Source organism: Salvelinus sp. IW2-2015, linkage group LG14 (genome assembly GCF_002910315.2).
Source record: "Salvelinus sp. IW2-2015 linkage group LG14, ASM291031v2, whole genome shotgun sequence".
Classification (NCBI taxonomy): Eukaryota; Metazoa; Chordata; class Actinopteri; order Salmoniformes; family Salmonidae; genus Salvelinus; species Salvelinus sp. IW2-2015.
This window is the reverse complement of record NC_036854.1, coordinates 23,622,310-23,637,074: the sequence shown is the minus strand read 5'-3', so window position 1 is coordinate 23,637,074 and position 14,765 is coordinate 23,622,310.

The window sequence follows — 14,765 nt, the reverse complement described above, 5'->3', positions numbered from 1 at the left end:
CACTCCACCAGGGGTATGGCCACTTCATGGCCACCCTGGACCTCCCTATCTTTGCTGCTGCAAGCTGGGCAACATCCATGACTTTCATAAGGTGATACAGACTCAATGTTATGTCCACACCATTAGTGGGGTCTGTGGTTCTGGACATGTTTTGCTCTCTCAACCCAGATAAATGATTGTACCGTGAACATTGTACATACTTATCAACCATCAGTGGTTATATACATCCTCTATACAGAGGCCTTCCACACTTAGTGCTGTTGCAACCAATTAAAGCCTCTTGTTTTAAGTTCTAGTTTTTAGCTTACCTGTACATACAGTTGTATACCACAGTTGAAAATCTGTGTTACCCTGTAGGGCAGGGGTCGCGAACCTATGGCTCCCGAGCCAGGTGTGGCCCTTTTGATGATTGCATCTGGCTCGCAGATAAAACAAAATATTCTCACTTGTTTTAATCCATCCATCGATTTTTCACTGCTCATGTCCTGTTCAGGGCTGCAGGAGCAATTGTCCATTATTTTAATGAAATGATACTGGCCTACGTTGGCCGTTGCTAGGTAAAACAGGTAAACGCCTCCTTTTGAATCAGTCTGCTCGGTCATTAGCTCAAAGTTAACCCTTCGACGAAGAAGATGGCGAAAAGAAAAAAAGATGACGAGTATCGTACATTTCAGGACGAATGGACCGAAGAATTCGCCTTTGTGGAGAGAGCAGGTTCTGCAGTGTGTCTAATTTGCAATGACAAAATTACATCGATGAAACGGTCGAATGTAAAGCGGCACTTCGACACACGCCATGCTACCTTTGCATCAAAATACCCTGCGGGAGACAGCAGAAAGAAAGCGTGCCAAGAGCTACTGAGCAGGGTGCAAGCTAGCCAGCAGCAACTCCGCGTATGGACCCGGCAAGGTGACTATAATTCCGCTAGCTTTGCTGGATCTTTAGCAATAGTGAGGAACGGAAAAAACCATTCACAGATGGCGAGTATGCTAAAACGTTCATGCTGGATGTAGCCAATGAACTTTTTGATGATCTTCCGAACAAAGACAAGATAATTAAACGGATACAAGACATGCCTCTGTCGGCAAGAACTGTTCATGATCGTACCATCGTGATGGCAAACAAGTGGAGGAAACGCAAGTGAAGGACATAAATGCAGCGCCGTTCTTTTCCCTGGCTTTGGATGAGTCAACAGACGTGAGCCATTTGTCGCAGTTCAGCGTGATTGCAAGATATGCTGTTGGTGACACACTGCGCGAAGAAAGTCTTGCAGTTCTGCCATTAAAAGGGTCCACAAGAGGTGAGGATTTATTTAAGTCTTTCATGGAGTTTGCTCAAGAAAAAAATCTACCTATGGATAAACTTCTCTCAGTGTGTACTGATGGTGCTCCGTGTATGGTGGGGAATAAAAAAGGATTTGTGGCGCTTCTCCGTGAACATGAAAATAGACCCATCCTAAGTTTCCATTGCATTCTACACCAGGAGGCACTTTGTGCTCAGATGTGTGACAGGCAGTTTGGGGAAGGATGTCGCTGGTCATTCGTGTGATCAACTTTATTGTTGCTCGAGCCTTAAATGATCGCCAGTTTAAAACACTGCTGGATGAAGTTGGAAATAACTATCCTGGTCTGCTTTTGCACAGCAATGTGCGTTGGTTGTCAAGAGGGAAGGTGCTTAGCCGTTTTGCGGCTTGCCTGAAAGAAATCCGGACTTTCCTTGAAATGAAAGGCATCGAGCATCCTGAGCTAGCCGAAACTGAGTGGCTCCTCAAGTTTTACTATCTCGTAGATATGACTGAACATCTGAACCAGCTCAACGTGAAAATGCAAGSCATTGGAAATACAGTGTTATCCCTTCAACAAGCTGTGTTTTTGCTTTTGAAAACAAGCTAGAACTTTTCATCATGGATCTTGAAACAGGTCGTTTACTACATTTTGAAAAACTGAGCCAATTTAAAGATGCATGCACAGCAAGTGAGCCTATTCAAAACTTTGATCTCCACCAGCTAGCTCGCTGCACATCCAGTCTCCTACAGTCCTTCAAAGCACGCTTTGGAGAATTTCGTGAGCACACTCGTCTTTTTAAGTTCATCACCCTTCCAAACGAGTGTTCACTGAACACAGCCGACCTGGGTTACATTCCTGTCTCCGTCAGAATTCCTGTCTCCGTCAGAATTCCTGTCTCCGTCAGAAATAAACTGAAATAAATTTCCAAATTTTTTGCTTTCATGGCTCTCTTAGTCAAAAAGGTTCCCGACCCCTGCTGTAGGGTAATAACAGTGCATTCAGAAAGTAAATTTCTAAAAACCTGTTTTCACTCTGTCGTTATGCGTGTAGATTGAAGAAAAATGTTTTTTTATATCCATATTAGAATAAGGATGCTGGATGTGGGAAACGGGAAGGGGTTTTGATTATAAGATGAATGGAGGAAAGTACAGAGAGATCCTTGATGAAAACCTGCTCCAGAGTGCTCAGGACCTCAGACTGGGGCGAAGGTTTACATTCCAACATTGCACTAACATGGCCAGCTTGAGTGTAGATTTACAGTTGAAGTCGGAGGTTTACATACACCTTAGCCAAATACATTCAAACTCAATTCCGGACATTTAATCCTAGTACAAATTCCCTGTCTTAGGTCAGTTAGGATCACCACTTTATTTTAAGAATGTGAAATGTCAGAATAATAGTAGAGAGAATGATTTATTTCAGCTTTCATTTCTTTCATCACATTCCCAGTGGGTCAGAAGTTTACATAGACTCAATTAGTATTTGGTAGCATTGCCTTAAACAATTTAAACTTGGGTCAAACATTTCGGGTAGCCTTCCACAAGCCATTCCTCCTGACAGAGCTGGTGTAACGGAGTCAGGTTTGTAGGCCTCTTTGCTCGCACACGCGTTTTCAGATCTGCCCACACATTTTCTATGGGATTGAGGTCAGGGCTTTGTGATGGCCACTCCAATACCTTGACTTTGTTGTCCTTAGGCCATTTTGCCACAACTTTGGAAGTATGCTTGGGGRTCATTGTCCATTTGGAAGGCCCATTTGCAACCAAGCTTCAACTTCCTGACTGATATCTTGAGATGTTGCTTCAATATATCCACATAATTTTCCATCCTCATGATGCCATCTATTATGTGAAGTGCACCAGGCCCCTTTTTCCTCCAAAAATAATGATGATCATTATTGCCAAACAGTTCTATTTTTGTTTMATCAGAACAGAGGACATTTCTCCAAAAAGTACGATCTTTGTCCCCATGTGCAGTTGCAAACYGTAGTCTGGCTTTTTATGGCAGTTTTGGAGCAGTGGCTTCTTCCTTGCTGAGCGGCCATTCAGGTTATGTCAATATAGGACTCGTTTACCTGTGGATATAGATACTTTTCTATCTGTTTCCTCCAGCATCTTCACAAGGTCCCTTGCTGTTGTTCTGGAATTGACTTGCACTTTTCGCACCAAAGTACGTTCATCTCTAGGAGACCGATTGTAGCGTCAAACTTCCTGAGCGGTATGACGGCTGCGTGGTCCCATGGTGTTTATACTTGCGTATTATTGTTTGTACAGATGAACGTGGTACCACCTTCAGGCAATTGGAAATTGCTCCCAAGGATGAACCGGACTTATGGAGGTCTACAAAAGAAATTCTGAGGTCTTGGCTGATTGCTTTTGATTTTCCCATGATGTCAAGCAAAGAGGCGCAGTGTTTGAAGGCAGGCCTTGAAATACATCCATAGGTACACCTCCAATTGACTCAAATGATGCCAATTAGCCTATCAGAAGCTTCTAAAGCTATGACATAATTTTCTGGAATTTTCCAAGCTGTTTAAATGCAGTCAACTTAGTGTATGTACACTTCTGACCCACTGGATGTGTGATACAATGAATTGTAAGTGAAATAATCTGTCTGTAAACAATTGGTGGAAAAATGACTTGTGTCATGCACAAAGTAGATGTCCTAACCGACTTGCCAAAACTATAGTTTGTTAACAAGAAATTTGTGGAGTGGTTGAAAAATGAGTTTTAATGACTCCAACCTAAGTGTATGTAAACTTCTGCCTTCAACTGTATTTATCACCGAAAAATCATATTGACTTTGCAAATGATAGACCCTAAGCACACAGACAAGACAACGCAGGAGTGGCTTCGGGACAAGTTTCTGAATGTCCTTGAGTGGCCCAGCCAGAGTCCGGACTTGAACACGATTGAACATCTCGAGAGACCTGAAAATAGCTGTGCAGCGACGCTCCCATTCCAACCTGACAGAGCTTGAGAGGATCTGAAGAGAAGAATGGGAGAAACTCCCCAAAAACAGGTGTGCCATGATTGTAGCGTCAAACCCCAAAATACTCKAGGCTGTAATCGCCGCCAAAGGTGCTTCAACAAAGTACTGAGTGAAGGGTCTGTATACTTATTAGATAAATGTGATATTATAGTTTTTTTTTTCTCAACCCTTATTTGCTGTTTCTTTATGGGGTGTTGTGTNACCCTTATTTGCTGTTTCTTTATGGGGTGTTGTGTGTAGGTTGAGGGGAATAAAACAATTTAATAAATTTTAGAATAATAACAAAATGTTGAAAAGGTCAGGGGGTCTAAATACTTTCCGAATGCACTGTATATTCTGTTGATCCTGTGGTGGATGCAAGGACATAATCTTGCAATTTCCACGACATCTCCCCCATTTTGAGAGTCCTCTCAACTTAAAAGAAAATTACAAGATTTAAGAACATTCATTCACATAGAAAATGCATATATTCTACATAAACCAAAATCACAAAACAACAGTGGCGTGCCGTGGGCCTGGGGCCTGGGCCTTCAGTGAGGTCCTACACAGTCCCACCCGAATTAATCCACCTCTTATTACCATCATTATGATGCCATGGCTCTAGACACTATACATTTAGACAGAAACGCAGTATAACCAGGCGTTGCGTCACCTTGAAATTGACATTTTTATTCATAGAATTGCAGGGGAAGAGTACAATACAGTACAGTTCAACTAATAGGCAAGAACATAGTCGATTGCAACAGAGTTATATTAATATTCTTCTTCTATCCATTTCTGGTCCACAAACTTTGAGCTTTAAGTCAAAAAATAAATAAATACAGTGTGTTCATTAAACAGCGCATTGTCGCACCCAAAGCAGTTTCACCGTGATGATAAAGACACATAACTATTCACTGAAAATAAAAGAAAGAAAACAAATAATTGCAACATAGGCTTTTTGCCATTTTATTTTGTTAATATATAGGCTATTTAATATTAACGAAATAAAATGCGAAACATACATACACATTTAATAAAAAATAAAATAAAATGCATTGTATGCCTACTCACCAAAGACTGATTATTTGAACACAAAATCCTTCCTCCTTTCTTTCCTCAAGAAGACTTCAATGGCTCTGTTGTACAGTCTATCTGTGCGTTTTAGTTCCACCAATAAGTCCTTTTCTATCGACATGGAGGCTAATGCTGAAAGCTGAGTCTGTCCAGAGGCATTTCTGGAATACGTTTTGATTCGCTTTAAGGCCGAGAATGACCGCTCGACAGAAGCCGTGGACACAGGGATAGTCACTGTCACACATTGCCAATGTGTAAAGTGCCCCATGTCCCTATTCAGATTTTTCTGCTTAAGGAAATCAAGGAGATCAGAGGGACTTTTCCCTTCAAAATCAGTCATAAGCATACATTACAGTCAGTTCTGTTTTTAGCTTGGATAGGTCAAACAGCGTTCCGTGACTCTCTGTTGTGAGAAGGCTGTTTGCGCGGGATTTTTTTCCGGTAGGTCTGAAAGTGCTGGGGGTCCAGGAGGAGAGAGAAACATTAATTTTTCGTGGTCTGAAACCTTGTTCTATCTGCAAAGAATGTTGTCCAGAATATTGCTGTGGAGTTGTTGGTAGTAGTGCGAGGTATCCTTGTGCGGGCCTCTGCGTGCGCTGGGTGAACTTGAGATGCGCCGCTGTGTCATCGTAGATTTGACTGAACCTGCGCCTCTCTCCTCAATTGTGTCACAAAAACTCATTCACCCTTGTCAGGCAGAATTGTACATCCAAAGTTTGTTTCTGTAGAATTCCAAAAAGCACATCGAATAATTAAAAATCCCATTGAATGTTTCAAGCAAAAAACAAAACTCAAAATCATCCAAACGTGCATAAATCCATCAGCCAAAGCACAGTATCCCCGTCATGGTCATCATGATGTTCCTGTAAGTGGTTAAACAGCTCCTTTAGGGCACTCTCTTTTCAAAGACTGCATTGACCAATCTAGATGTATATATGCCACCTCGTTGGTGCAACCTTAGGAAGACGACGCTTGCAGATGTCATCCAGCAGTTGCGTGCGCTTAGGGGATCGTGGGAAAAATGCTGCAAGGCCATTGAGGTTGGCAAAGAAGACCTTGCATTCTTTAAGCTTTGAGGCTCCTTGAGTCAGTACTAAATTTAGTCGATGTGCATAGCAGGTGAATGAATAAGGCCATCGGTGCCCTCCCCTTAACTTTAGCCTGCACCCCATTGAGTCCAGATGCCATGAACTGCTGCGCCATCAAACACTGTGCCACAACTTATCCAGACTACATTCATTTTCCTCCAAGAAACAGAAAATAAGAGCGGCAATGTCATCGCTTTCCGCTCGTCACATCTTCAAATCGGAAAAATCGCTCCTTGACTCCTGTCCGTCACATAACGCAGGACGAGTGAGAGCTGTGCTGCATTTCCCACATCTGTTGTCTCTCCACCATAACAGCAACAAGGGGACTTTTTAATCTCCATTTTGATCTCTCTTCTCCCATCACTTCAGCAATAGCATAAAATTAGGTCATTTTGTATTTTGCCTGACGTCCCAATGAACACTTTGTTAGTGGACAGGTGGTATTGTAAATCTGTGTGCTTTCAGAAAGAAAAGAAAGAAGCTCCACGTAGTTCCCTTTGTTTGTGGAGTCAGCACTTTCATCGTGTCCCCTAAATGAAAGTTCCTGTTTACCCAAAAACATGACACAATCAATGAGTCTTTTCAATATTTCCCTATTTTTCTTCACCTTTTCATTGTGCAGCTCCGTTGCCCTGCTGATTGTTTGTTGAGCTGTAGATCCACTCGGGTGTTCCCAAAAGTTTTCAAAACACCATTGCTTGTAAGTGCTGTAAGAAATTGTATTAGATACTGGTAACTTGTTTTAACCACTTCTCAACATAAGCTATACTTGGCACAATATGCACCCATTCCCCACTATACCCCCAAACTTTGTACCCTATTAAGTAACCACAGACCCACACACTCAACCCTCCCCCATGAATAGGCCCCTGTTAAACAGACGCACATGCATTCTGCTCAAGGATGAGACTTTAAGACAAAGAACTGTGGGAAGGGCCAATGGAAACGTCGACTCAGGCCGAACAGGACACCCACGACCCAGATCGACCAATCGGAAGGCCAGACTACCAGATCAACCTACTTTGCTTGTTGCCTAATTAATCTGATGAACTGTTTAGAGGTCTCTCTTCCGACGATTCCATACGAGTCAGACAGAAGGAGCCGTGCTGCACGATTTACTAAGATATCTTTGCATCTGAATAAACGGCCTTATTATATAATTATCCACCTCGTCCTATGTCTCTACTTGATCTCCTGTCTCCAGTAAACGTTTTACAACAGTGCCCAGCCGTACTTTGGTGTCTCGTTGCTGCCTTGGTTAGACAACTCAAGTTTGCAAAGCCAGTGTGGCTCCAAACACCAAATCGATCACTTGCAAATAATAGGCATTCCCAGCAGTACAGTTTGCAGTGCTTCTCGGAGCCTGTGAGCCATTGATAGCGCTCGTATGGGAACTTTGAAAGTGCGCGAACGAACCCCTTTCCCACCTGTGACAGGCTTTGTAGCGTCGGCATCGGGCGACCTCTCCTTACAATGTCTAACTTTTCTTGAAAAGTTTGTCTGAGAATGGCGTTATAATTATATCCTTGACCAAATCGATATCTTCTCCTCCTTCCGCCATTGTGGGTGTGAAAAAAACAGTTAGTAGTACGCGAATTAATTCGTTTATCAAATTCAGTTTCCTAGTTCTGAGGTTCTGCATAGACCTGCCCATAGGACCTGCCTCTCAATATTGGTAATCCAATCAAAAGACGTGCACGCACTACGCCTGCTAGCTGGCTCCTGTGTAAACACTGGAGCCAGCCAGCAGGCGTACAATAGCCAACTCTAAAGGTGATTGGTTGACACTAAATTTTCATTTCCAATTCACTTTAAGCTACAGCACCCGCACTGTTGATTCTGAAGGCCTGAGGGCAGATTTTAGACCCCTGGCAACACATGATGGCTGAATATGATTGGATAAAAGATCTAACATAAAGACCAGCCCTCCAAATCTCAACCTGGGGCTGGAAGCAGTGCAACCAAGAGGAAAGCTATGAAATGAAGAGTATAACTCTTACTCTGGGGAATAATTTAATACATATTTGTGGGAAAATATATTTAAAAAATATATATATTCTGATGATGTTTAGGCCAGCAGAGAAGGCCTTGCAGGCCCTGACGGCCCACCACTGCAAGACAATAACTCATTGCATGGGGTTCGTTCACATGACCAGCTTCCACAACACTAATTCAGCCTCATTCAAACCCCCAACACATTTTCTAAGCACTCTAGCAATTTGTCTGGAAAGGTTATGATACCCAGTCACCCGCACGAACCCACGAAAAAAAAAGAAAAATGTGGACTAAGTTAAATGGTGCGTTATCCCACTATGTTGTCCGAATGACCTCTTTGGTACAGCCTCTCCCATAGGTCGTTTGGCGACCGCTTACGAAAATTAAAGAGACCATTGGGTTACGGATGTAACCTTGATTCTCTGAGTAGAGTAACGGGTCACCAAGCTTTCATGTTGTTCCTCCACCCCCGTGGAGTTCGAGTGAAGTAATAAACAGTACGCCACACCGCGTTTTATAGTGACAGGTCACGTGGGTACAGTAAGGGTGTAGGGACTATAAACATATTTGAGTTCCCATAGGTTGTTTAGCGACCCGTTACTCTACTCAGAGAACCAAGGTTACATCCGTAACCCAAGGTTTTGTCTCTTCTCTCCTTATGTCCGCTATTAGATTTTCCCGGGGAACAAATCCAATAACTAATATCCCTACAGGTGTAGGCTACATGTGGACATTGCATAAACATGTTCAGCTTGAGTGTAGATACATTTATCAACAAATAAATCCCATTGACTTTACCTAGCAAATGAAAATAAGTTGTGTGTAGAGTACAACCACAGATAGAACAAGGAGCATAAAAATATTTGGTACAACTTCAGCTGTCCCAGAACTAGCATGACATTCTATTCTACTTCTATGGCTTTGGCTGTCTAACCACACACTGAAATGCACAGCTCTCTGGGTGAGGTTATGTCTTCACGTCTCCAGTGGGTGACTCCAGTTCCTTGCATCTATGTCATGTATTACAGGTTATGGACAAGTGCAGTCATGTGGAAGGAGGGGAGGAGTGCATGCCACTCCATCCTGGATATGACATCATTTGCCTAAATCCATGGGTCCAGCAGGCAGAGTTCAATAAATACAAGCAGATGTGAGATGCAGGAAAATGGCACTCTTCTCATACCACTCTGTAGCTACTGACCTCCAGGAGGAAGCTTTGAATCGGTCAGTAGCCTACAGAGTAATATGACAAGAGTGCAATTGCAGAACGTATGTAGATATTCTGTCCGAATGACCAAAGAGGTCATTCGGACAGCGAAAAAACAACAACACAACGAACGAAAAGCTTCGTCGTGCAACATACATGCAACCAAACAAAGACAAGATCCCACAACTGAAGGTGGGAAAAAGGGCTGGTTAAGTATGATCCCCAATCAGAGACAACGATAGACAGCTGCCTCTGATTGGGAACCATACTAGGCCAACAAAGAAAAAGAAAACATAGATATACAAAAATTWGAGTACCCACCCCAGTCACACCCTGACCTAACCAAAATATAGAGAATAAACAGGGATCTCTAAGGTCAGGGCATGACAACATCTTTAATAATACGAGCTTTCCAATAGCAATGACTTTCAATGATGCACCATTTCTAATGAACCATTGAAAGTGACAACACAAAAGTACAAAGATCTTTTATAGCCAAGATACACTCCTCTCAACCTACATGACGAACAACAGATACATAGAATGGTCACAAGGTTAAGATTTGTATGAAAGGTATCTATAATACATAGCAGACAGCAACTGCTGTGTCAACCGTTTTCATTGTAAAGACCAGTGTCTGGTCCTCCTACTCCAACCTGGAACCGTCTCACCCTGGTACGGTATAGCACAAAAACATTACCTCATGTTCTCTGGAATGCTATTTAGGTTTTATCACCCAAAGACATCGTAAATCTCCTCTGTCTGTGCTATCTCATAGAGGCCCTCCTCAGTAAAACACACACACAATTGTTAACCGAACACTATTCTGTCGAGCGAAACAACCATTATAATGCAATACAAGCATTATAACATAATCTTGCAATTTCCACGACACCTATGACCAGATCAAATGTGACCAAAATGAAGTGGGATTGGCGCCTGGCCACGAACTGCCTCACCCTTCTGCTCCTGATATGGTTGGGGGGTTTTGACGACACTGCTGAACAACAAAGTAATTATGGAAATAATTATACTAGTAGAGTTACTGAAGTACAGAAAAGAGTCAGGCAAGTGACGCTGACGGTGTTAATATGCAACCAGCTGTAAAACGTTATGTTGCTGAATGCTTGCTATAAAATTAAATATAAACAGAGTCGCACGCAAAAAAAGAGTGGTACTCAGGCTAGACAAATACCATCCTTAGAAAATACACAATAGACTTTTATGAGAACAGGTATGTTGTTTTAGCACTAGTAGTAGACAAAGCCTCCTAATGCAAGCTATCTAGTGGTGCTAACCTCTTCTTTGATCATGACTCCCAGTTCCATTACAGTAAAGGTAGAATGGCATCAGGGCCACAGAGTTATTGAGAGCAAGTGCTAACCAAAACAACATGCCTAGCTACATAACTGGCAAATTCGGGTTAATTTCAATGTCTTAGTCCGAGTTGTAATTAATTGGCTAGCTAGCTAGCTAATGTTAGCTAGCAGGGATTTTCTTAGCTAGCCAGTTCGAGTTGAAACATTATCGATAGCAAGCTAGCTAACGTTACATCCTATCAAACCTTATCGTCAGATGCAACGTTAGCTATGCAAATCTTCCTCTATGACATTACATCAAATTACACATTAGGGAGAGGCTATGTATTTAGCTAGTTACATCACAGCATGACAGTATTATAACCAGGCTGGCTACTTACCACACTATCCACAGCCATGTCGTACTTTTGTTGTACGCAATTCCTTCCTTGCCATGTTGCTCAATATTGTTGAATGCATTAGAAGTTTACACAAACTTTATGGGAGCCCATTTGGAAGCCCATTTTCTCTCCTATATAAGCAAGTGTGTGCGTTGCAGACTTGACAACATTACCACAACATAGCTGATCACACCTTTTTGTCTCCGGGAAATTGGACATCATTGGCAAAAATAGGCATGTAAGTAATCCATACTCAACCCAACCATACCTGTCTTGACCCACCCACTTCCAAATCTAATTTTGGACAAGACTAACTTTATGACCCAAATTATCATATTTAAACTTTGTAGTACATTTTGACAATTCTGACTCATATCGATGCCACATTGGCCGTTTATAATCAGAGAAGTTGGTTCTAGGAGGCAGAGCCCCTTTAACTTGTCTGGATCTTGGGACCAATGTCCTGATATAAATCTTCGTCTTGGCTTCTGGATATTACCTTAGTCTTTGGTTTACAAACCATAGTCAACCCAATTTGAAGAATACAATGCTCTCTGATCATTTACTGATCACTCCCAATATATAGGAATCCCCATCTAGTTGAGTACATTCAAATGATGGAAGCCCTCAATGGCAATGTCTACACTAAAACAAGTTACAGTTCAAGTTGGAAGTTTACATACACTTAGAGTCATTAAAACTTGTTTTTCAACCACTCCACACATTTCTTGTTAACAAACTAGTTTTGGCAAGTCGGTTAGGGCATGTACTTTGTGCATGACACAAGTCATTTTCCCAACAATTGTTTACAGACAGATTATTTCACTTATAATTCACTGTATCACAATTCCAGTGGATCAGAAGTTTACATACACTAAGTTGGCTGTGCCTTTAAACAGCTTGGAAAATTCCAGAAAATTGTCATAGCTTTAGAAGCTTCTGATAGGCTAATTGACATCATTTGAGTCAATTGGAGGATGTGGATGAATTTCAAGGCCTACCTTCAAACGCAGTGCCTCTTTGCTTGACATCATGGGGAAATCAAAAGCAATCAGCCAAGACCTCAGAAAAGAAATTGTAGACCTCCACAAGTCTGGTTCATCCTTGGGAGAAATGTTCAAACAACTGAAGGTACCACGTTCATCTGTACAAACAATAGTACGCAAGTATAAACACCATGGGACCACACATCCGTCATACTGCTCAGGAAGGAGACGCGTTCTGTCTCCTAGAGATGAACATACTTTGGTCCGAAAAGTGCAAATCAATCCCTGAACAACAGCAAAGGACCTTGTGAAGATGCTGGACGAAACAGGTACAAAAGTATCTATATCCACAGTAAAACGAGTCCTATATCGACATAACCTGAAAAGGCTGTTCATCAAGGAAGAAGCCGTTGCTCCAAAACCGCCATAAAAAGCCAGACTACGGTTTGCAACTGGACATGGGGACTGAGACTGTACTTTTTGGAGAAATGTCCTCTGTTCTGATGAAACAAAAATAGAACCGTTTGGCCATAATGACCATCGTTATGTTTGGAGGAAAAAGGGGGATGCTTGCAAGCCGAAGAACACCATCACAACCGTGAAGCACKGGGGTGGCAGCATCATGTTGTGGGGGTGCTTGGCTGCAGGAGGGACTGTTGCACTTCACAAAATAGATGGCATCATGAGGCAGGAAAATTGGATATATTGAAGCAACATCTTAAGACAGCAGTCAGGAGTTAAAGCTTGGTCGCAAATTGGTCTTCCAAATGGACAATGACCCCAAGCATACTTCCAAAGTTGTGGCAAAATGGCTAAAGGACAACAAAGTCAGGGTATTGGAGTGGCCATCACAAAGCCCTGACCTCAATCCTACAGAAAATTTGTAGGCAGAACTGAAAAAGCATGTGCAAGCAAGGAGGCCTACAAACCTGACTCAGTTACACCAGCTCTGTCAGGAGGAATGGCCAAAATCCACCCAACTTATTGTGGGAAGCTTGTGGAAGGCTACCCGAAACATTTGACCCAAGTTAAACAATTTAAAGGCAATGCTACCAAATACTAATTTGTAAACTTCTGACCCACTGGGAATGTAATGAAAGAAATGAAAGCTGAAAGAAATCATTCTCTACTGCTATTCTGACATTTCACATTCTTAAAATAAAGTGGTGATCCTAACTGACCTAAGACAGGGAATATTTACTCTGACTAAATGTCAGGAATTGTCAGGGTCGTGTGTATAGGTGGCAGGGAAGTCAGGCGCAGGAGAGTTAGACGGAGTRTAAATGGAGACTTTTAATAAATGTCCACTTAACATGCTCCAAACACGAAAATATACATRCATAAAATAAACATGGGTACGAGGACCCGTCGCGCACCTATACACCCAGAAACAACACTTGACATAAAACAATCTCTGACAAACACATGAGGGGAAACAGAGGGTTAAATACATAGGTAATGAATGGGATTGACAACAGGTGTGTGGGAAGACAAGACAAAACCAATGGAAAATGAAAAATGGATCGATGATGGCTAGAAGGCCGGTGACGTCGACCGCCGAACACCGCCCGAACAAGGAGAGGCAACGACTTCGGCAGAAGTCGTGACAGGAATTGTGAAAAACTGAGTTTAAATGTATTTGGCTAAGGTGTATGTAAACCTCCGACTTCAACTGTAAATCTACACTCAAGCTGGCCATGTTAGTGCAATGTTGGAAGGTAAACCTTCGCCCCAGTCTGAGGTCCTGAGCACTCTGGAGCAGGTTTTCATCAAGGATCTCTCTGTACTTTCCTCCATTCCTTATAATCGTTTAAATGTATTTGGCTAAGGTGTATGTAAACTTCCAACTTCAACTGTATATCCATCTAGAGTTCTCATTTCTCTCTAAATAACACGTTATTTTGCCAAAATAAAGACCGGTAAAGTTATATTTTTTATATCTAACATAATTAATGAGATGCATAAGTGATTCAATCAATCAACACGTTTCAGATTCATACAATCAACATTTTACAGAGAATAATAGATTATATTTCTCTGAATTCAATTGGAAGGTTTTGAAAATCAGGTTAAAAATCGTGTTTGACTATATTGTTAATTTGCTATGCAAATAACATTTCTAAAATATGTCTGTAATCAAATCAAATCAAGTTTATTTTATATAGCCCTTCATACATCAGCTAATATCTCGAAGTGCTGTACAGAAACCCAGCCTAAAACCCCAAACAGCAAGCAATGCAGGTGTAGAAGCACGGTGGCTAGGAAAAACTCCCTAGAAAGGCCAAAACCTAGGAAGAAACCTAGAGAGGAACCAGGCTATGAGGGGTGGCCAGTCCTCTTCTGGCTGTGCCGGGTGGAGATTATAACAGAACTATGCCAAGATGTTCAAAATGTTCATAAGTGACAAGCATGGTCAAATAATAATCATGAATAATTTTCAGTTGGCTTTTCATAGCC